The 23,613-nt window shown below is 38.4% G+C and overlaps 1 protein-coding gene across 10 annotated transcripts in view; it reads left to right on the top strand.

The window, feature by feature from the left end:
* The window catches only part of MRTFB (myocardin related transcription factor B), a 210,922-nt gene that overhangs the window by 45,468 nt on the left and 141,841 nt on the right, over positions 1 to 23,613 (top strand). The window contains exon 1 of one of the 10 annotated variants that reach the window (XM_038540307.1): positions 1,950 to 2,255. The exons of the other annotated variants lie outside the window; for them this stretch is intronic. The gene's annotated coding sequence lies outside the window, so the exon portion shown is untranslated. Of the gene's footprint in view, positions 1 to 1,949; positions 2,256 to 23,613 lie in introns of those variants that run through there. 10 annotated transcript variants of the gene reach the window in all.

The following is a 23,613-nucleotide window of genomic DNA, read 5'->3' as shown; positions in this document are numbered from 1 at the left end:
GAGCGCCAGGTATTCCTCGTTCTGCTGTTGCTCCAGTCTGTTTTGATGCAGCGACCAAAGGGATCAATCGATAGTAGAAGTCTGATTTTTCTATCCCCATCGTACTCCAGGTCCTCTTTATAGCTTGATCCCCTACCTCCTTCAGGGTTGGGGTTTCTCAGGTATCTCCCCTCAGGGCTTTTCTGGCCATCCTATTTGAAAAGATGCTTCTCTTGTCCAGCACTAGCATCCCCATTCCCTGCCTTTCTGTTTGTCTCTGTAGCTCTCACCACTATGTGACAATGTATTTTACTTATTTGTAAACTCCATAAGGACAGACTCTACTGTCTGAGTTATTATGTGGTAATTTGTTAATACCACCCCCCCCATACCTAGAATAGAGCTGGGCAAAAGGCAGGTATATAGTGAATATTAGTTGAGTATTGAATTGATGGATGAAGGGAGGGTGGGAGGGAGGGAAAGTAGCCTGAACGAGCAGGTACAGGAGGCAGAAAGGAGGAGGCAACGATGTAGTCACAGAATTCTAGGGTAGGCCTGGCATGGGATTGTTCTGTGGGGGCTGGAGAGGATGGGAGAGGTGCCGTTGTGGAAGAAGCTGAATTTCTGGGTCCCCGGATAATTAGAGGGAGGTCCAGCTCCTCTATTATGATGGCAGGGGATTACACGGAAAAACCGCACATCAGGCCCAGTCTCTGAGGAATTGGGAGAGGCTGTGTGGTCAGTACATGGTTCTAACAAAAAATGAGGAGGAGACGGTTTGAGGGGGAAATCATATCCACAAAGAGACTAAGTAACAGTTGTGAGGTGTTGCCTCCCTTACATCAGTCCTCATTTCCCCCCAAATTCTCCAGGGCGCATTAAGTGAAATATGAGCTCTTCTAGTTTAGTAGGTCTCTTGAATTATTGTAGGATAACAAGCATTACACAGACAGCACTAAAATGGCTAACACTGGTTTTTAAAAGTCTGTCACTCTGGCATGGGATAACAAGAGTCTGTCAATAGAAATAAGTAGTGGCTCTGAATGGCTAGTTCTTTAGGCTCATCGGGGTCGAATACTAGCATTTGCTTTTCAAACTGTCATAGGTTCAAAATATGGAGTAGGATTTACACTGGTATATTTGTGGTTGGAAACTTTAATGTGCCAAAGTCTTCTCAATTGACATCTGAATATCTTAATTATGTTTCTGGTAAATTTATTATTCTAAAGTCCCCTGCCAGACCATAGTGCTTTACAAAGTTGGCAGCATGCTGCTGATGACCTAATTTATTATTCAGACTCATTGTAAGTGTTCTAAATGTTTCACTACACAACTATTTATTTTGTCCATTTGAAGTGCATTTTAGGTGTACTTTATTACATTAGAGGGATTGTTTTCCCCTAGGCCGAAGAAGCTTAAAATGTTTAAGTATTTTAAATGCACTTCCCACAATTATTTTTTTTTAGGTAGGAAGTGCCTTCTAGAACATCAGAAAGTGTAGTCCCATTGCCAGTAGGATGAATGGACGGATGATAATCCTCTCCAGCCTACACTTGAGGCTGCATTCCACCATGTTTCTGCTGTCTCTCAGCTTCACGGACTTCCACCTCTCACCTTTAGCTCGCAAACATTATTTTTTCCTGGGGTCTGGTTCACTTCAGTTCCATTTCTTCCTTTTTCTAGTACCTTCCTATCAGAATTTCTCATCCTAAAAAAAAATAATAATAATAATAATTTCTCATCCTGTAGGTCTCAGTTTCAGTGTCCCTTTCTCAGATTTTTCTAGATTCTTCCCTTCCTGCTTCATTCCATCCTTCTGATGCATACTGTCATCATTATGCATTCCCTTCCTCCCTTCTTACACCTTGTTTCATGTCATTGTGCCCTCATAGAACCCCACAGCTCTGAGGGACCATGTCTGTCTCTGTTATATACTCAGCACCTAGAAAAAACAGTGCCTGGGACACAGAAACCTCTTCACAGCTACATTATGAGGAGTAAAGGAATGAATGAGAGTAGGACCCAGGCCCTTCATCCTTGCTTCTGCAGCTGTGCTCAGTGGCCCCTTGGCACAGGTCTCCTCTGCCAAGAAAGCATCAGGTCACTGATGTGTTTATGGCTATGCTAACGGTGATTGGGAGGGTGACCTCAGACTCTTTCAACTACTAACTGGCTTTACTTGGAATTATTCTACTAATATGAAGATCTGGTTCTTGTTACTGATTGTACCTACTCTTTCTTCTGCATGGCTATCCTGGGAGGAGGAGAATTATGAAGTAAGTAGATAAATTTTGGTGAAGTAATTTTAGTTCTTTCCCCAAATCCTGCTGCTGTGTCTGCTAGGGTCACATGCCAATTTTCTAGTTGTTGTTTTTTTTTAAGGATTTTATTTTTTTATTTGAGAGAGCTCACTCATCTGCACACAAGCAGGGGGAAGGGGCAAAGGGAGAGGGAGAAGTAGGATCCCTGCTCAGCAACAAGAGGCTGATTCCAGGACCCTGATCATGACCTGAGCCGAAGGCAGCTGCTTAACTAAGCCACCTAGGCATCCCAAATTTCTAGGTTTTTAAGGCAAAGTTACATAAAATGAATCACATGGTATATATATATGTGCTATCTGGAAGTTTCATCCTGTTGTTAGTAGGATAGTGACTTAGAAGAATATTCTGAACAAATAATCATCCAGTAACCTACTTTGCCAGTTCACTGGAATTTGATAACAGTTAATTTAGCACCTTGTGTTAGTCCATGGCCCCTTATTGTAAACCCTTGAAGTCAGCTGCATTTTGGAATACAGGCTTTTTTGAATTTTAGAGAAGTTTTGTTTTTGTTTTGTTTTGTTTTGCAGGGTAGGGTTTTTTGTTGTTTGTTTTTGTTTTTGTTTTTTAAGAAAAGTGTTTTGGAGAAGGCAGAGGGAGCGAGAGGGAATCTCAGGCATTGGGTGTGGAGCCTAACACAAGGCTCAAACTCACAACCCTGAGATCATGACCTGGGCCAAAATCAAGAGTTGGATGCCTAACCAACTGAGTCCCCCAGGCATTCTGGACTTTTTGAATTTTAAAAAGTTAATGGCATTACCCCATAATCAAACATTAGTACTTCTGCCTGAAATATTCACATTAAATAGATTAGTGTGCTATTAATAGCCTCAAGTAAGTTTAGGTTCTGGTTTCACTGCCACATGGTTCTGGTTAGGTTAGGCCACAGATGAATTATTAAAAAACTTTTAGGTTTTGGAGTTTGGGAGGCTTTGGAATAGTAGGCAGAGAACTGGCATAGATACCATCTTGGTGTGGTACTTAATACCCAAGCATCTCTTGAATGCTTCCCCTCCATCCTCAGAACTAGCCTTAGGTCAAGCTAGGACTCTTGTCATCTGGATCATGGGAGATGATCAGTTTCATCTCAGTTTCAAGCTTTATTTATATCACTCCTCTGTGTCAGTCCTTTCGGTGGCTTCTTACTGCCCCACAGGTAAGGTCCACATTTCTTTCTTTTTTTTTTTTTTAAAGATTTTATTTATTCATTCATGGGAGAGAGAGAAGGAGAGAGAGAGAGAGGCAGAGACATAGGCAGAGGGAGAAGCTGGCTCCATGCGGGGAGCCTGATGTGGGACTTGATCCTAGGACTCCAGGATCATGCCCTGGGCCGAAGGCAGGCGCTAAACCATTGAGCCACCCAGGGATCCTGTCCGCGTTTCTTAGCCCATCCCACACACCCTTTATGGTCTGGGCCCGTCTGCCTCTCTAGCCCTTCAGCAGCTGCTCCCACTTTCTATTGTACAAACCTGTATATTCTGTTCCATAGTCCCACCTTCCCATTTGGCTGTACCTTCTGTCTGGGATAGCCCCTTTACCCCACCTTCATCCTTACATCCCTCTCTAACTCATCTGATTTTTAGGTTTTTAATTAGGTGTCCCTTCCAAGGAAACCTTTTCACTGCTGGTTCTAGGTAAGATGCTGCATCTTTGTATTTGGATGACATTTTATACTTCTTTTACATTGGAGTATAATTACACTGCTAACTCTCTAGAGCTGGTTCCTCAACCTCAACACTGTTGACACTGTTTATATGCTATAATCTCATGACCTGGTGTAATACCCTTCTAGCCCTTTGACATCTGACCTGCCTTGGCCTCTGGCTTTTGATCTCTGCCATTTGTCCTCTAGACATGATTCTAAATAATCTATACCAGGTTTTTCTGCCTTGGCATTAACATTTGGGGCCAGATAATTATTTGTCATGGGGGACTGTCATTGTAAGCATCATTATAGGATGTTTAGCAGCATCCCTGGACTCTACCCACTAGATGCCAGTAGCATACCCCATGCCCTCTGCTGCATTGTGACAACTAACAATGTTTTCAGGCATTTTCAAATGTTTCCTGGGGGACACAATCATCCTCAGTTGTGGATTGGAAGGAAAGCTCTTTGTGGCAGAGGCTATGCTTCTGTGGGTCTTCATATCCCTAGCTTGGCACACATAGATCCTCTTAAAAGTACTGAATTTTTTTTTTTAATTTTTATTTATTTATGATAGTCACAGAGAGAGAGAGAGGCGCAGAGACACAGGCAGAGGGAGAAGCAGGCTCCATGCACCGGGAGCCCGATGTGGGATTCGATCCCGGGTCTCCAGGATCACGCCCTGGGCCAAAGGCAGGCGCCAAACCGCTGCGCCACCCAGGGATCCCTAAAAGTACTGAATTAAATTGATAAGATAAGGTGGGGATGAAGGTACTGTACAAAGAAGAGATGGATAAACAGGTGGATAGATGGATGAAGAAGTCAGGCTCACCTCTCATGAAGTGAACAGTTAGCAAGTGCTTTCTGAGGGATTAAATTTACTAAACACAGTGGGCTCAGACTCCATTCTGCCTGTTTGACTACTTTTACTTATTGGGCCATTCCCCAGAGACTACTTTCCTACCTTAGAGCTGTAGGCACAGAATCTCCTGATAGCTCATAGGCTGCCTTAGAATCATCCAGGAAGCGTTTGTTAAAGCACCAAGGAAATAACAGGCACAGATAGGAGTCAGAAACAATCCCCACTCCTTGAGTTGCTCTAGTCTAGTGAAAAAGACACTGGATTGGATTGTCTCTCTGTCCAGAAGGCCCTTCCACCCTTCTCTTCCTAGCATATTTTTATTCCTCCTATCCAGTCTAGGCTATAATGGTTCTTTCTCTCATATGGTCCCATAGCACCTGTTTTGTTTTTTTTTTTCCTTCAGTAGTAGTCCTCACAATTTTAATTGCATAGTTTTTGCCATGCATATTTAATGTTTCTGTTCCTTGAGACCAGGCCTATGACAAAAAGGATAATGTATATTTCTCCAGCTCCTGGCATAGGAACTGGTACCTTGTAGGCATTTGATAGATAACTACACAAATGTGAGTATGCATATAGTAGGCTCTCCAAGAACCAAAGGAGCAAGAAAGTACAGGGTTGGTTTTGGGAGTAAGATGGGCAGAGAAATTGTACTAGAAGTATCCGGGTTGACTTTCTGGAAAGAAAAGAAGTAGAAAATACAGAAGACGAAAAAGGAAACAGAAAAGCTGCCTGTAAAAAAAAAAAAAGAAAAGAAAAGAAAAGCTGCTTATAGCCACAGGCATGATGTTAGGAGACAGTCACTTTAGTAGGTGTCAGCCTTTCTTTTTCTCTTTCTTTAAAATATCAGTTACTTTATGCTTTGAAATATCATACGGATGTAGAAAAATATGGAGAATAACATAATCTCTGCATAGCCTAGTCAGATGTTGGTAATCTTAACATTTGGTTATCTTTGCTTTACATTAAAAGCCTAAAATGATATAACAGAAAACATTGTGGTGCACCTGGGTGGCTCAGTCAGTTGAGCATCTGCCTTCTGCTCAAGTCATGGTCCCAGGGTCCTGGGATTAAGACCCACATCAGGCTCCCTGCTGAGCGGGGAGTCTGGTTCTCCCTTTCCTCTGCTCCTCCCTCCACTCATGCTCTCACTCTCAAATAAATAAATAAAATCTTTTAAAAGCCGGGGATCCCTGGGTGGCTCAGTGGTTTGGCGCCTGCCTTTGGCCCAGGGCGCGATCCTGGAGTCCCGGGATCGAGTGCCGCATCGGGCTCCCTGCATGGAGCCTGCTTCTCCCTCCTCCTGTGTCTCTGCCCCCCCCCCCCCGTGTGTCTATCATAAATCAATCAATCAATAACAAAAAAATCTCTTAAAAACCAAACAAACAGGGGCCCCTGGGTGGGTCAGTTGGTTAAGCGGGTGCCTTCAGTTCAGGTCATTATCCCAGGCTCCTGGGATCGAGCTTTGGGACAGGCCCCTGCTCAGTGGGGAGTCTGCCTCTCTCTTGCTCTCTACCCCACCTTCTGGCTTTTTTTTTTCTCCCCCCCCCCTTTCCCTCCCTCCCTCTCCCTCCCTCTCTCAAATAAATAAAATCTTAAACAAAATAAATAAACCAAACATAGCATGTAGAGTTGATGCCCCCTGTGTACTCCTGCCAGATGCTATTTACCCATCTTCCTTTTGCGGAAGAACCATCATCCTGAAGTGAGTGTTATTCTCTTACATGGCTTTCTACTTATGTTACATGCATATATATTTATAAACAGTGTATTTGGTTTGTGGATCTTGAAGTTTGTACCTATGGTATATTCTGTGTATTTTCTGCAACTTATTTAACATTATGAGATATATCCATATAGATGTGTGTAGCAATAATTCCTATTATTCATTACTATTATCGTTTTTGTTAGTGGCATACTAGGATTATAAGTTTGTTCATTGGCTGTCAGTGGGAGTTTTGGTTATTTCCATGCTTTGCTAAGAACATGTGGTACATATTTTCTTATGCATATTTAACAGCTTCTTTAGAATGTATCTAGAGATAGAGTTGCTGGTACATAGGGTATGTGCATCCTTGACTTCAGTAAATGTTACCAGATCATTCTCCACAACAGTTGTACAGAGTGCAGCTCCTAGTAGCAGTGACTGGGAGTTCCTCTTGTTCCATATCTTTGCTGGGCCTTGGTATTATCAGGTTTTCTGTTTTTTTGCTAATTTGAAGTAGTGCATTTTCTTGATTTCTGGTGTGTTTGAGGATCATTTCTTTATGTTTATTTAGCAGTTTCACTTTCCTCTTTTGTGACTTGTTTCTCTTTTGTATCTTTTTCTGTTGGTTTGCTTCCCCCCCCCCTTCTATATCTTTAGTTCTTTATATATTCTGGCTACTTATCTTTTGTTGATATTTTACATTTCAAATATGTTCTCCCAGTGGCTTATCTTTTATGGTGTGCTTTGTTGTGTGCAAGTTTACATTTTAATCAAGTCATATTTATTAGTCGGTTCATTTATGGTTGGTGCTTTTTGCATCATGTTTAATAAATCCTGCCGTACTTTGAGTACTTTGGGGTCATTAAAGAGATCTTACCATATTTTCTTCTAAAAGTTTGTTCTGCTCTTTAGCATGAGTCTAATCCACATGGAATTTATTTGTGTGTGTGGTATGAGATAGGGAATAATTTTCCATGTGAATAAACTAGTGGCATGAGCCAGCATCTCCAATTACGTAGTCCATCTTTTTCCCCCCACTGATTTGTAATGCTACTTTGTCTACTATTCAGATTGCTCAATATGCAAGAGTCCTGCTCTATTGGTCTATCATGCATTCTTGTGTCACTTTTATACTGTCTTAATTACTGGAAGTTTATATATATGCAAAGCTCCATGATAGGAACTTTGAACAGATGGTTGTGATTGGAACTTAGGGTCTGGCAATAGAGTAGCGGGTGGTTGAGTTGGAAAGTAGGTGGATGTGATGCTTTACAGGGTTTTGAAGAGAACTTTGAGGGCACAGATTAGATCTAACCACAGGACCCAGTGGGTCACTGGATGCTGCTGGGGAGCAATAGAGACTGAGACTGTGACCTTTGTGCAGCAGTGTTTTTTTTTTTTTTCAGAGGCAACTAAGGGTCTCAAAATATTATCATTTGTACCTTCCCCATAAATCCCTTGTGTTATTTTCTGGAGACCTTCCTATTAGCTTTTCTTGAAAGTGTCTCTCTCCTAAAACCTCACCAGATGCTTCACACTTCTCTTACACGAGAAGGCCTTTAGAAACTGATTATTATGAACGTGCGTTGCTTTGGTGTTGTAGCTTTCATTTGAAAACTGGTTCTTAGCATTGCCATTTATTTTACAGTTAATATGCCCCCCCCCCCTTTTTTTTTAACTTCAGGCTTACTTTTTTTCTTTTCTACTTTGTACTGAATTGAATCAGAAAAAATGAATGCTATTTTTAAATGCTATTATTCTTTTGAAGAAAAGCTTCCATTTAAAATGTTTGTCTAATCTGCAAGAAGTTGCTGTCAACTGTGCTCACTTCACTAAGAATGAGTAACATGACCTTTTCTTTAGATTTTCGAGAACAAGAGCGATGTCACAATGCTCCAAATATATGTCGTTGTCTTCCTTATTTTGCTGGTATTTGAACTCTTGTTAAGTAGGTAACTGACTTAGCAAGAACCAAATCACTGAGAAAATTGGGAGTATATAGATCATTAAGCCTGTGTGAACCTGCTGCGGTGCTTCTGTGCTACTTGAGAAAGAACTTTTAAAAGAGATGCAGAATGGGGCAGGAGGACCAGAAAACCTGTATATTTTTGTTTTTCACATTGGAAATGTCTTTATTCTCTTTGCAGACTATACAAGTACAACAAGCATGTTGTAAAAAGTTTGCATGATACCATGGGGTATAGAACAGCACTACCCAGCAGTCCTGTGTGCAGTGGTTCCAGCCTGTACTGTCGGAGCAGTAGCTGTTAGCTCCATGTGGCCATGGAGCACTCAAAATGTGACTAGTGGAATTGCAGAACCGAATTTTTAAAATTTGATTTAGATTAATTTAAATCTAAACAGACACATGTGGCTAGCAGCTCCTGTCTGAGATAGAGCACTAGCCAGTGTTAAGTGTCTCTGGGTGTCTGTTGGTCTGTCTTCCCGCCTGTTTCTGCTCTTTGCCTCCTGCTCCCTCTCTGTTCAGCTCACCGTCTTCCTCCTTCTACAGCCTGCCTTGCACATAGTCTCCCTGCCTGTTCTTGCCCACCAGCTGCTTTCCTGACCTGCCCCTTCTCTCAACTCCATCTCTGTATGTATTGTATGTATACATGATCCTTTCTGTTCAGTAGCCAAGTTTTCCCACATAATGTATATTGTGGATATTTCCCCTTTCAGTTCACAGAGGTCTGTTTGTTTTTTCAATTACAGCATAATTTCAATGAAGTGAATATACCAATATTTATTTAACCTACTGATGGGCAATAGGTGGTTCTCAATTTTTCTCTATAAATATTTAACTACCACACTTTTTCCCATTGTATTTTTTCCTGTACGTTCATTGCATATTTGGCTGTTGTACATGGGGTTGGGTTATTCAGAGCTGTGAAATCTGTCTTTTGTTTCATACTCTAGTACCTGTTGGAATTGTCTGAGCACTTCAAGTAAAGACTCCCCTCCCCTCCCACCCCAACCATCTGACTGCAGCCTCAAAGACCATATTAAGGGTTATGGCTTGTAGTAGTGCAATGTGCTAAGAAGATAGAGACTGGAATGTTACATTAACATGACTGTCTGGCCACTGCTGTCTATCTCAGATCAGAGGGACTAGTTGCCTGGTCCTTTCTTGAGCTATCTTGGCAACGATGTAATGGCAGCACCAGGCACACCCTCTGCCCAGCTCCTCCAGAAAGGCTATCATTGGCTTCCTGGTCAGAATTCCTTTGGGAATAAATGCTTGGGGCCCCATTTCTTTCTTAGATCCAAAAGGAAATCATAAGTCTTATGCATGGTTTAAAGGAAATCTTGGCCTGGCAGGGAGTGGTCATGCCAGCCAAAGATTTCTTTTTGGAGTGGAGACGTCAGAAGAGTTGAAGGTGGCACTGGAGATGGGTGAGGGTAATAAGCAGGAGCCCTCTCTGGCTGACAACTCAGTTCTGTCTAGTTGACAGAGTTGGTGTTTTGTTTTGTTTTTTTGTTTGTTTTTTGTTTTGTTTTTACCATATCTCCCAGAATTTTCTAAAAATATTCTGTTGCCACTTATCTGATAAGAACTCTTAAGTCTTTTAAAAATAACTTGTTTAATGAAATTCCATGTAATAGTTGCTTTTATTTGACAAATGGGCTTTATGCACTAAATCTGTTTTAGAAGGTTTATAATATGCTGAGGTCATTTCCAAGTGATGTTCCAAGGTCCATGTTCCAAGTGATGATTAAAGATTTTTTTAATCTTTATCTGAAAAATATTTTTCTTAAGGACAATGAGGTATTTATAGGAAATAATTAAAGTAATGTTGCTTGAAAAACAAAGGGCTTGTGGAACACAGCAACCTGAGCTGCCTTCCCTTCAGGAGTTAGTCATTTCCAGTACAAATATTGTAACCCTAAATAATTACTTTCAAGGACTAAATTCAAAATACTGGACTTCTCTGGCTACTTTAAGAAAAAGGTAACAATATTATAAGGAATAAAAAAGTACATGGAGAGCTTTAACTGATTGTACTTAAAAAAACAAACAACTTTGGGATTCTTGTAATCCATTGAGATTAATTTGTGTACCTAGATTTCAGAAGTGACTATAAGAACAATACCTTTTCTTTTTTCCTTTCTTTTATTTATTTTTAGAGTGGGGTGGGGGATGGGGAAGGGGCAGAGAGGGAGGGAGACTCCACTGCTAGTGTGAGCCTGATCTCACAACCCAGAGACCATGACCTGAGCCGAAATCAAGAGTCAGACGCTTAACCAACTGTGCCACCCAGGCGCCCCAGAACAATACCTTTTCTTTAAAAATGAGTTCATTTTTTTTCTTCCAGAAAACTTTAGTTTATACATATAGTCATGTATATTGCCAGCTATCTAGAAATCCAAAACCTGTTAAATCCCAAATGTTGGAGAAAACAGCACAACATATAAATATTGATTTCAACTTCTGTTACTTTGAGAACTAGCTTGTATTATGCTTTTGTTAGGGAGATTTTAAAACCCATTATCATTTATTCATTAGAATATTACTGTGTGTCTGAACAGTTGGTAGGAATAAACTTTTTTTTTTTTGAAGTTTGAAGTATAATTAGAAAGTCAAGACAAGCTGGAAATGAAGTCTAGTGTGAGGTTTTTACAAAATTTAGATAATAAGTTTGCTACTCTTTTTGTCATTTCATATAATAGAGAACGAGGCATGTGGTAGACAAAATAATAACACTGATTGCTAACATTTATTGACTATATACTGTGTGCTCACAGCTCTGCTCTGACCTCTCATCTTATATCTTCCATTCTCCCTTTAATCCTGTAAACTAAGTACCTTTGTCACGTCTATTTTTAACCAAAGATCTTGTGGCTTTGAAAGTTCTTGCCCACCAACTAGACATTTTCAGAGCTGGAATTTGCACCCAAGTGGCCCAGTACACACAGAAGAAAGCTTCACTACCACAGGTCTTATGTGGCAAGGTCTCATGAGATACTGGCTGAATACTATGACAGGTGAATATACAGCCAGGATATATAACTATAGCTAAAGATGAAGCCAGTGAGCGATTACTGAATGCCTTCTGAGTGCCAAGCATGACTCCAAGCACTTGACATACATTGTCTCCTTTAATTTGCACCCTGCAAGGGAGATATTATTTACACCCATTTTGCAAAGAGGCTCAGGGAGGTAAAGTAACTTGCCCACCACCATAGTCGTGCTTCTTGTAACTTGTGCAGTTGAAATAGCATGGAGGAATGGATTAATGTCAATTTAAGAGAGATTTTTATTAGTTTGTTGTAAGGATTGTCTTAGCTCTGTTCGGTTCAGTATTTTAATCATTGACTAAGATGAGGATACAAATGGTAAATTGCAGATGACACAAAGCTGAGAGTATATATGTATGTTGGAGGATGGGACTATTCAAAAAGATCTTTTTGTTTTGATGTGTTTCCTTTTAAAACATAAGTAATGCATGCACATGTTCAAAGATGATGGCAAAACAGTACAAAATCTGTCACCTTTGGCAGCCACCCCATTGCATCACTGCACTCATTCACACAGTTGAGAACTGCTCTATTGCTTTCTTGTATCTGTATCCAGGGTTTCATTTTAGTGAAAATGAATATATTTATTTTCTTCTTTTTCTAATTTACTGTCTCACTTAGCAAATCAGATATCTTTCCCTATTAGTTTCCCCTGAAGATCTTCCCCTTTCTTTTTTATGACTGTGTATTATGTATTGTATGGATGTACAATACTGTATTTAACCCATCTCCTGGAATCATAACTGGAGTTGTTTCTAGTTGTTTGCTGTTAAGAAGCATTCTGTGAAATAATAATCATATCATTGTTTTAATTTTATTTTTTATATACATGTGGTAATAGCCACTGCTTTTGACATACATTTCTGATTTTTGAAAAAAACAGAGTCATGCAACCACAACCACAATCAAGATGTAGAACAGTTCTATCACCCCAAAATTTCCCTTTGACTTCCCTTTTGTTATCAGCCCACTCCTAGCAGCCACTGATATTCTCTGTACATATAGCTTAGGCTTTCCCACAAAACTGGCTTTCCAGTTCTTGAAGCCCTTTAAGGACGGCTTCCTTTCACATAGTTGACTGCATTTGAGACTCAGCTGTATTATTACAGGTGTCAGTAGCTCCGCCCTGTTACTGCTTAGGGGCATTCCATGGTATGGATGCACCCCAGTTTTTTATTCCATTCAGATTGAAGCACTTGTGAATTGTTTGCAGCTTTGGGCAATTATGAGTAACACTGCTATACACGTTTACATACAGATCATATTTTTTAAAAGCGGCCTTATTGAGGTGCCATTTACATACCTTAAGTTTCACATGTAAAGTTCAGTGATTTTTAGTAAATTTACAGAGTTAGGCAGTCATCATTACAGTCTGTTGTTAGAACATTTTCATCATTCCAAGAAGAAACCTTGTGCCCATCTCATGTGCATGTAATCTCTGTTCCCACCCAAGCCTCAAAAAAACACTATTTTCTGCCACAAAGGCTATTTGCTTTGCCTTTTTCTAGAAATCTCATGTAAATGGAATCATAGAATAGGTGGCCTCTGATTTCTGGCTTCTTTCACTGTGTATAATGTTTTTTAATTTCGTCCATATTGTGTCAGTATTTCTTTCCTTTTTCTTGCTGAATAGTATTCCATTAGGACATACCACTCTGCTAATTCATTCACTAGTTGATGGTCATTTACATTGTTTACAGTTGGGGGCTATTAGGAGTAATGCTGCTATGAACATTTGCTTCCAAGTCTTCGTGCAGTTATGTATTTTCATTTCTTTTGGATAGACACCTAGGAGTAGAATTGCTGGATCATATGGTAAAATTATACTTAATACTTTAAGAAAATACCAAACTACTTTCCAAATTAGTAGTTATATCATTTTACATTCTCACCAGCACTGTATCAGGCCTCCTCACAAACACACATAGTGAAAGAACTATCCCAATTCAACAACAACAACAAAAAAACAAATGACCCAACTTTTACATGGGCATTTCTCCAAAGAAGATACATAAATGGCCAATAAACACATGAAAAGATGTTCAACATCATGAGGGAAATGCAAATCAAAACGACAATGAGATACTACTCCATATCCACAAGAATAGCTAGGATTAACCCCCTTCCCCCCCAAGAACAAACAGGATTTGGAAAAATAAGTCCCCATGACTTATTTTTGCTGGGAAGGGGGATGTAAAATGATGCATGCTGTGCTTCCCTGAGGACAATTGTGTACAGTTCTTCTAATAGTTAAGCATACAGTTACTATATGGTAATTCCACTCCTATGTATATATCCAGGAAAACTGAAAACGTGCACACAAAACTTGAACCTGAAGTTCACAGCAATATTAGTCATCACAGCCAAAAAGTAGAAACATTCCAAAGTCCATCACTGATGAATGGATGAACAAAATGTGGTAAACCCATATAATGGAATATTATTTATCTATAAAAAGGAATGGAATACTGACACCTGGTACAACGTGGGTGAATCTTGAAAACATGTTAAGTGAGAGGAGCTACACACAAGCCTCATATTCTATTTATATGAAATGTCTAGAATAGGCAAATCCATAGAGACAGAAAATAGATGAGTGGTTGCCAGGAGCTGCAGGGAGAGGAGACGAAGTGATTGCTAATGCACATGGGATTTAACTGTGGTGAAAATGTTCTGGAATTAGTGATGGTTGCATGCCTTCTGAATATACTAAAAATCATTGAATTCTACTCTTTAAAATGGTGACTTTAATGGCATGTGAATTGTATCTCAGTTAACAAACTCCTTATCCGCAACTGTTGTAAAACTAATTCAATTTTCACAGATGCTTGAAATCGCTGTTTTCATGATATGCCAGAGTGTGTTTAATGCAGAAGAATTCACACATATTTTGAAGGACTGGTACAATGAGAATAGATTTCATATTTAATAATGGTGTTAGAGACTTATTTATAGTTGCATAGCTGCTAGGATGCTGTTACATTACTCTGTTAACTTTTGTCATGTACTCTGAGTACAATATTAATATATTTTGCATAAAATCAGATGATAATAATACCTAAGTAGTAATTTGTGTTAACGAACTCCAGAAAACTTAAAAAGACCCAAGTTTGTAATTTGAGATGCCTTGGCATCAACAAAAATCTTAAATTCTTTGTGGTAGAACCTCTTTTATCCATCCTGCACTTGTACAGTTTGCTGATTTACCAACCTTCTCCAGTCTCTTTGTCTTGGGACAGGAGGTGACACTGAAGTCTGGTATGCATTTCTGTTCTCACTAATGAAGTTGTATGCTAACCAGAAGTCAGCTGTGTTTATTTCCAAATCCGTTTATGCCAATAGCGGTAGTAATCATAATTATATAGTTTAACTAAATGTTATGTAAACTTATGAAATATGAGTGCAAAACAGTTAAATGTTTGGAAACCCAAAATCATATTACTTAATACTATTGAATCAGGTGTGAGTGAGAAACTACAAAAATTGGGCTAAAAGTTGTAAAAATAGTAGATGCACTGTCTACTTAAAATCCTTTAAATTTTTGTTCCACTGTAAAGAAAATGAAACTCAAAATCATAGACAATGGTGGTTTATGCCAGACAGCTGATATATGTGCAAAGAGAAGCCCTTGACCCTTAGTGGAAGACTGGCAAAAGCAATGGACATTTATGCACTCTGATTTAACAGAAAATGTATCAAGATTTATGTGTATCATGTTTAACTACTCCTCTTGTTTAAAAAGAATTTTTGAGTATAGTTGATACACAATGTTACTTTAATTTCAGGTGTACAACAGCAATTCAGCAGTTCTGTACTCTGTGCAACAACTCTACTCACAAGCATAGCTATCTTCCGTCACCATACAGTGCTGTTACTATCGTTGACTTATATTCCCAGTACTGTGCCTTTCATCCCCATGACTTAATCATTCTAGAACTGGAAGCCTCTACCTCCCATTCCCCTTCACCCACCCTTGTCCACCCCTCCACCCCCTTCCCTCTGGCAACCATCAGTTTATCCTCTTAATTTATAGATAATGACTCCTCTTCTGAGTTTCTTCAGTTTACCAACTACCTACCTGATAATTAGTTACTTGGTCCCATCTGCTACTTGACTAGTCACGATATCTTAGACAAGTCAATTAAACTGCAGCTTTTTGTGTGTTTGTGATACTTCTGAATTTAATAAAATATCTTTGTTTAAATTTAAATTCTACTGATTCCTAGTATTACAAAGAGTGAAGAGCTAGAAAACAGAAGAGACTTCCCTTCTTCTTTCCTTTTCCTTTCCTCCTTCCCTCTCTGCCTTACAAAACCTGGAAGTGGGAATACAGAATCTTTTTTTTTTTTTCCTCCTTCCCTCTCTGCCTTACAAAACCTGGAAGTGGGAATACAGAATCTTTTTTTTTTTTTATCTGTTAGATAAAACATTTATTTAGTGTGTTTACAAATATTTGCTTTGTAGGATGTAAATCAAATGCTAATTTATGATTCAACAAAATTAGAATGTGTTTTTAACCCAGTATTTGCTAAATGTGGAAATCATCTCAGTTTAAAATTAATCTTCCAATCAGTTCTTATTCTCCGAGAATCATTCATTTTGAATAAACTTGGAAAATGAAGTTGTTCAAGCTAAAAAAAAAAAAAAAAACACATTTTGGTCATTTTACTTGGAGAACAAATAATATTTTTTAGCTCTTTATGTCTTTTTATATAGTAATTTAAAAGCCACATGTGTTTTAAACTTTCACAAATGCAAATTTTTATTTATAAATGGATCTCAAGGAGTATTTCAGAAACACTATTTACTTAAGTATTAGTTACAGTACTTAAGAATGCGTCATTTTGGAGGGTGTTAAGTATGTAGTTTGCTCCATATTATGTTCAGTTGGAACAAATCTACAGTAAACAAGTTAAAAAATAAATCCTTACGCTGGCATATCTAGAACTGTAAGAGCCACTTCAAGCATAGAAAAGCAATTACAGAACTTTTTCTATATAGTATTGTTGGTATTTGGTATATATAGTACCTTTTTGCTGTGTATTTAATGACTATACATAAAAATCCAACTGCTACAAATAAAAACCATGCTTAGAAGTTGTTTATTTGAAGAAATTGTAAGCTGATGTCAAAAACATGCCGTGTTCCTCTGCGGTATCTCTGTGGCTGTAGATTTCATTTTTTCTGGTCTGGAGTTCAATTCCAGTTACACACTCAGTGTTCACTAAAATGGAACAGTAAGAGGAGAACGTTTCCTTCATCTGCTATGAAACAGGCACGTTCCACTTGCTCCTGTCAAGCACCAATGTCCTGTTATAACTGCCGGTGGACAAGGTCTTTACTTTCAGGAGCTACAGGGGTTATGACCCAGTTGTCATTGGAACCCCAGTGCCCAGCACAGTGCCTTAATTAAGGCTCTGGGCCTTTAGTATGCTTGCTAAAGAATTATTCACAGCTCCATCTCCCTCTTCCCCAGCACTCCCTCCTCCTCCAACAACATGGGTCTCTCCAGTTCTTTGCTCTAGCTTAACTCACATTTCTCCTTTACCTTTCAAATAAGCCAGTCATCAAGCCTTGAAATTTTGCCTCTTAAATATTATTTGAACCTGTCGTGCCTTTCCACTGTCTTAACCTAGTCCCTCCACATTTCAGTATGAGATTTTATCAGTAACCAGCCTCTGCCAGAATTACCTTTCTAAAATACAAGTCCAATCCAGTCACTGTCCTTTACAGTACACATCCCTTCACAGCTGTGGTCTGACCACACCAGCCTTATCTTCTTCACCCCCTGGCATTCCCACTCTGCATTAGCACCATCAAGCCTTGCTATTAGGTGAGCACTATTCATGCCGCAGCGCCTTTACTGATGAGAAAAACGTCTGTGCCTGCAAACTCCTATTCATCCTGAAGACCTTTCTCTCCTACCCAGATGCAATTAGACATTTAATTCTTCACATTCTTTTTCTACCTACTTAGAGTCACAGTTTTTACACCTGCTGTACTAATTCGCTCCTGATGTCTCTTCTCACTTAATTAGGCAAATGATTTATTCTCTCTTTAAAAAAGGGTTCCACTAGATCAGTGATTCTCCACACCAGCAGTACATTAGAATAACTGTAAAAAAACCAGCTATATCAAAATCGCTGGCGATCCTCCCCTCTTTCCCCCACCCACCCAGGATTTTTTTAAAAAATAGATTTATTTATTTATTTATTTATTTATTTATTTATTTATTTATTTATTCATTTATTCATTCATTCATTCATTCATTCATTCATTCATTCATTCATTCATTCATTCGAGACACAGATTGAGAGGCAGAGACAGAGGCAGAGGGAGAAGCAGGCTCCATGCAGAGAGCCCGACATGGGACTTGATCCGGGATCTCCAGGATCATGCCCTGGGCTGAAGGTGGCGCTAAACCGCTGAGCCACCCGGGCTGCCCTGGATTTTTGAGTCTCTAAAATGATTATCGTTTTGTGAGGAACATTAAGAAGTACTTATACTAGACATCAGTTCTAAGGTACCTTTAAGCTAAAATACTGTTAGTCTAAAACTTATGCAGTCTTTTCTTAAATATAAGAGCATTCAAGTAATCAAACCAGAAATTAAATTAGGAAAAAATACAGAAACAAAAACCGTTTTCATGGTAAGAGTTATTGAAAGTAGTATGTAGTGAAATAATGTTCATATACAAACATGTAGTTTTAGAAATCTCATATTCTGGTTCCATCCTAATTGTTAGACCGAACATGGACAGATTGGATCAAGTATTTCTTTCTGTAGTTCCTCTCCCAATTATAAAACTGGGAGGTGAATGTTACTTATATAAAAATATAAACGGGTTTGACTCTGAATTCTTGACTCTTTTATCCTTAAGAAATTTCATTTAGAAGACAGTACAGAAATAGCAATATATAATTAAGGAAGTATTTTCATATATACAGTTGGTGAGAGTTCTTAAATTAGTAAATAAATTTTGAACTATAACATTAGCTATTTAACAAACTGCCACCAGAAGCTTTGGAGGAAGAATAGGTACCATAAAATACCCAGTGTTGATACCATTAATTTGCCCAATCCTGCAAAATTCTATTACTCAAAAGTGCATTTGACTTGAAATTTTCAACCTGTTTGATCACAGGACTTAATAGTAAATATGCTTCTGATGTAGGGAATTACTTTGTGTGTGTGTGATTAACTCGGTCTTTGAACTTCCTGATTCAAGTTTTATCTTGTCTGAGTTTAGAAATTTATTTTTACTGGCTGTTAGCCAGGTGTTTTCCTAATGTTTGTAATTCAGGGGAGCTTTAAAGGGCAGGGACAACAGTTTTGCTGTTGCTGAATCATTTTCTGTTGAGTATATTTGGATATTCTGTTTGCATTTGGCTTGTTATATATTAAACTTATTAATTTGGATATTGATATTCCTTGGACTCCTTTATAATTTAGTTTCCTTTATATAGCATTGATATATACCCTCTATTTACTAATATTTCACATGAATTAGTCATTAAGAACAACAAAGTACAGTGGAAAGAGATTTGGCTTTACACTTCACTCAGTTCAAAACAGATGTTAGCATTGATTTTGAGACTGCCTTAGCCCAACAGCCTAGCATCTTTTAAAATACAAGATTATTATTGGTGCTGTCTTGACTCCATTCAGAAAAAAAGGTATCAGTGAATCAGTAGATGAACAAGAGGTCTCTCATTTTTTGGAGTTCTTGTTTTCTGTCTCTGATCTAGGATCTGACAATGAAGTGGTTTGTTTTCTGAGAGCAGAAGCCATATTCCAGGTTATCTTACTAGTGTGTTGTGCTTTGACCTAGTGCTGAATAATTGTGAGATTGGTTTCATTTTGTTGTATGGATGTGTAGGGTATTAACTCCATATTCATTCATTCTGTGAGTTATAGACAAATTAGTGTTTTATCATACTTCCTCCAGTTAAAGCTAAATGATTGCTTTACTTTCATAACTAAATTATGACCCAGTGAAAGAATCCATTCTAATTCCATTTCTTTAACATCTCAGTCAGAGGCTATTGGATGGAGAATGTTTTTCTTTGATGTTAAATTTCAGTTTCAAAAGAAAATTATCAAGCAGTCAAGTGGATATTGGGTGACAGCCTACAAATTTGGTAGTAGACTGTGGGAATAGATAGTCTTTGCGCCATCAAAAATGTTCATGAATATTAAGTTAAAATTTTTTGAACATTTAATTCTTTTCCTTTTGCTACATTTTGTAAAGATTTTCTTAGCTTATAATTTTCTTAATTTGGAGGAATGTGTGGGAGTTTAAGGTGATCATAATGTCAAGGAATAATAGGCTGAAAGAATTCTTTAGTATGAAGAAAAAATAATACTGCATGAAAATATTTTAAAGTCTTATGCCTGAAGGATCTTCCAGATCATTAACACTGATGTTCAGAGTTTATACATCTTGCCATTATAAGGGCAATATGGCACCAGTATCTTAGAATTAGTTGATTGTGGACAGATTTTATATGAATGAATAAATTGAAATGAAATTAATAGTTTTGAAAAAATCTAGGAGTCATGTTTTAATATTCTATAGTGAAACAGGTCATTTTTCATGTAAATGTACCTACTTAACACATCTTTCATGAGTTTGTTGTGGGTTTTTTTATGTTAATGTAATCATTTTTATGTTAATGTCAGGCTTCTTGTTTGCCTGACCTTTTTCTATCCATTTACCTTCATCCTGTTTAATGTCTTCATATTTAAAGTAGGTCACTTATAGGCATGCATTTTTAGACTTTTAAAATCCATTCTGTCAGTGTCTTTTAATAATAATGTTTAGTCCACGTACACTTAATATAAGTATTGATAAAGTAAGATTTTGTTCTACTATTTTATTGTTTGTTCTTGTTTGTCCCATCCCTTTTTGTTTCTCTAATACTTCTTTTTAGGTTACTTGAGTGTTTTTAGAGTTCCTTTTTAATTTCCCTATTGGCTTTTGAGCTGAAACCATTTGTATTTTTTTAATAGTTGCTCTGGGAATTACAATATATAACTTTAACTTCTTAATGTACTTTAAGTAAAATTGCACAACTCTCATAATGTATAGAAATGTAATAATGTTGTGATAGTTATCCTGCCCCCTCCTTTATGCTATTGTGCTATATAGGACAAATATATGCATTATAGGCCCCATAACATAGTGTTATAAATATTACTTTGAATAGTAATAGTTAAGAAAGAGGAAAAATAAATCATTGGTTTTTATCTAGATGTTTACCATTTCTAATGCTTTTCATTCCTCAGATCCAAGTTTCTATCTGGCATTACTTCCCTTCAGCCTGAAGAAATTCTTTTAGCATTTCTTGTTATGTGTGTCTGCTGGTGACAGTTTTGCCTTCATTATTAAAGGATATTTTTTTGGATATGGAATTCTGGATGGACATTTGTAGATTCTGGATTCTGTGAGGTTTCCCTCTTAACATTATTGTTTTATTTTAGCAATTAACTTTGCTGAACTCACTTTTGCAAACTCCCTTTCCTTTGGTGACCAGCAACTGAAATCTCAGTTCTGGTTTTTGGGTGTTTTGTTTTTTTTTTTTTTTTTTTTTCCGTAGCTGGGCTGTTGGGAGTCTGTCTTGCATGTGCATCATTTAGGGGTCAGCCAGAGGCTTGAGCAAATTTCATACACAGAATTTAGGGCCTTATCTTCTGTGGCTCATTCTTTTCTGGGAACTAAATATGGAGTCAAGAAGTAGATCCACATATACATAGTCAGCTAGTTTGCAATAAAGGTGTGAAGGCAACTTAGTGGAGAAAATATAACCTTTTCAACAAATGGTATTGGAGCACTCATGTATCTTTATGCCAAAAATAAAAAAACCTGATTCATATCTCATAGCATATACAAAAATTAATTGAGAGTAGATCATAGACTTAAGTGTAAAACATAAAAATATGAAACATCTAGAAGAAAACAGTAGATAATCCTTGTGATCTTAGGGTCAATCATAGCATTCTTTGTTACAACATTAAAAACATGATTCAGAAAAGAAAAAAATTAATAGAATGGACTTCATCAAATTAAAAACATGTACTGTTTAATAAAACACTATTAAGAAATAAAAAAATAAGCCAGTCTATATATCTGATATATATCTGATAAGGACTTTTGTCTAAAATATATAAAGAACTCTCAAAACAATAATAAGAAAATAAACCACCTAATTTTAAAAATGAACAGAAGATTTGATCAGATACTTAACCAAAGATGATACACAGATGGCAAGTAAGCACAATAAAAGATGCTCAACATCATTAAAGAAATAACAATTTAAAATCACGGTGATGAGGGGCTCAAGATGGTAGCATGGGAAGACCCTAAATTCCCCTCTTCCCAGAGACACCACAGATTTACAGCTACATATGAAATAATTTTCCTCTGAAAAGGACATGAAAACTGGATGAACTGTGGCCTCCACAACAAAAGACAAAAGATGCATTCAAGAAGGGTAGGAGGAGGGACAGCCCGGGTGGCTTAGTGGTTTAGTGCCACCTTCAGCCCAGGGTGTGATCCTGGAGACACAGGATCAAGTCCCAAGTCAGGCTCCCTGCATGGAGCCTGCTTCTCCCTCTGCCTGTGCCTCTGCCTCTCTTTCTCTGTGTGTGTCTCTCATGAATAAATAAATAAAATCTTTAAAAAAAAAAAAAAAAGAAGAAGAAGAAGAAGAAGGGTAGGAGGAGCAGCCAGAAGAGTGACCCCATAGTAGGACCAGTCCCCCAAATACAGAACACTATGTCAAATAATGAAAGGATTATGTCTCCTATGAGGCACCCGAACCCTGAGGGCCAGCACCAGAAAGACAAGACCCCAAAATGTCTGGTTTTGAAAATCAATGGGAATTAAGAGCAGGAGAATCCTAAAACTATGGGAAATGGAGATCGTGCTCTTAAAGGGCCCGTAGGCAGACCCATTCATTCTGAAATCCAGCACAAAAGCAACATATTGAAAAACACCTAGACCATAAGCAAGGGAGACCCACTTACTAATTTTAAAGCAGCTGCTGGAACCTGCAAGGACTTTATCTGGGGACTGAAATTCTGGTAGATGCCATTTTCACAATCTCATCCTAATTTGCTGGTGACTGAGCTGACTGGTGCTATTTTTGGTGCCCTTTCTCTAGCCTTCTAGCACCAGAAGGTGTGCTCTTCCCTACCCCATGTCGGAACTGGGCTGGGCAAGTACCCCACACCCCACCCACCCTGCTCAGCATCTCAGTGGGCGATAGGATTGGGTGAACACTCTGAGCCCCCACCCACCCCACACAAAGACCAAAGCCACACCTGGGAAGAGCAAGCAGCTCAAACCCCTCTCTTCCTCTGCAGTGACCGAAGTGTAACCAGGCCAGGTGAGTGCCCTGAGCTCCATCCTTGACCCACAGCAAGTATATCCCTAAAACAATAGCAGGCACTCATAACCCATGCAGTAACACACACAGTTCTGGTTCTGGTAGCCAGGGAGATTGTGCTTCTGGGCTATATAGCAGACCTCCTGCATAAGACCACTATTTCAAGACTCAGGGAGGTAGTTGTTTTGCCTAATACAGAGAAAGAGACTGGCAAAATGAGAGGGTGGAGGGAGATGTTCCAAACCAAAGAAAAGACAAATCCCTGGAAAGAGACCTTAATAAAACAGAGATAAGCAACTACCTGATAAATAGTGCAGAGAAATGGTCATAAAGGTGCTCACTGATCTCAAAAGAGTTAATGAACACAGAGAGAACTTCAACAAAGAAATAGAAACTTTAAGAAACTACCAAACAGAAGTTATAATGGAAATGAAAAATACACTAGAGTGGTTCAACAACAGAATGGATGAAACAGAAGTATGACTTGTGTGAGCTAGAAGACAGAAAAATGGAAAACACCCAGACAGAGCAGCAAAATGAAGAAAATAATTGTAAAAAGTGAGGATACCTGAAGGGATCTCTGGGACAAACTCATGCATACTAACATTCACATTATAAGAGTCCTAGAAGAAGAGAGAGAAAAGACTAAAAAAAAATTATTTGAAGTGGGACACCTGGGTGGCTCAGTTAAGCAT

The sequence above is a fragment of the Canis lupus genome, chromosome 6 (assembly GCF_011100685.1).
Source record: "Canis lupus familiaris isolate Mischka breed German Shepherd chromosome 6, alternate assembly UU_Cfam_GSD_1.0, whole genome shotgun sequence".
Lineage (NCBI taxonomy): Eukaryota > Metazoa > Chordata > Mammalia > Carnivora > Canidae > Canis > Canis lupus.
The sequence above is the reverse complement of the archived record's forward strand: the minus strand, read 5'-3'. Positions and strand labels throughout refer to the sequence as shown.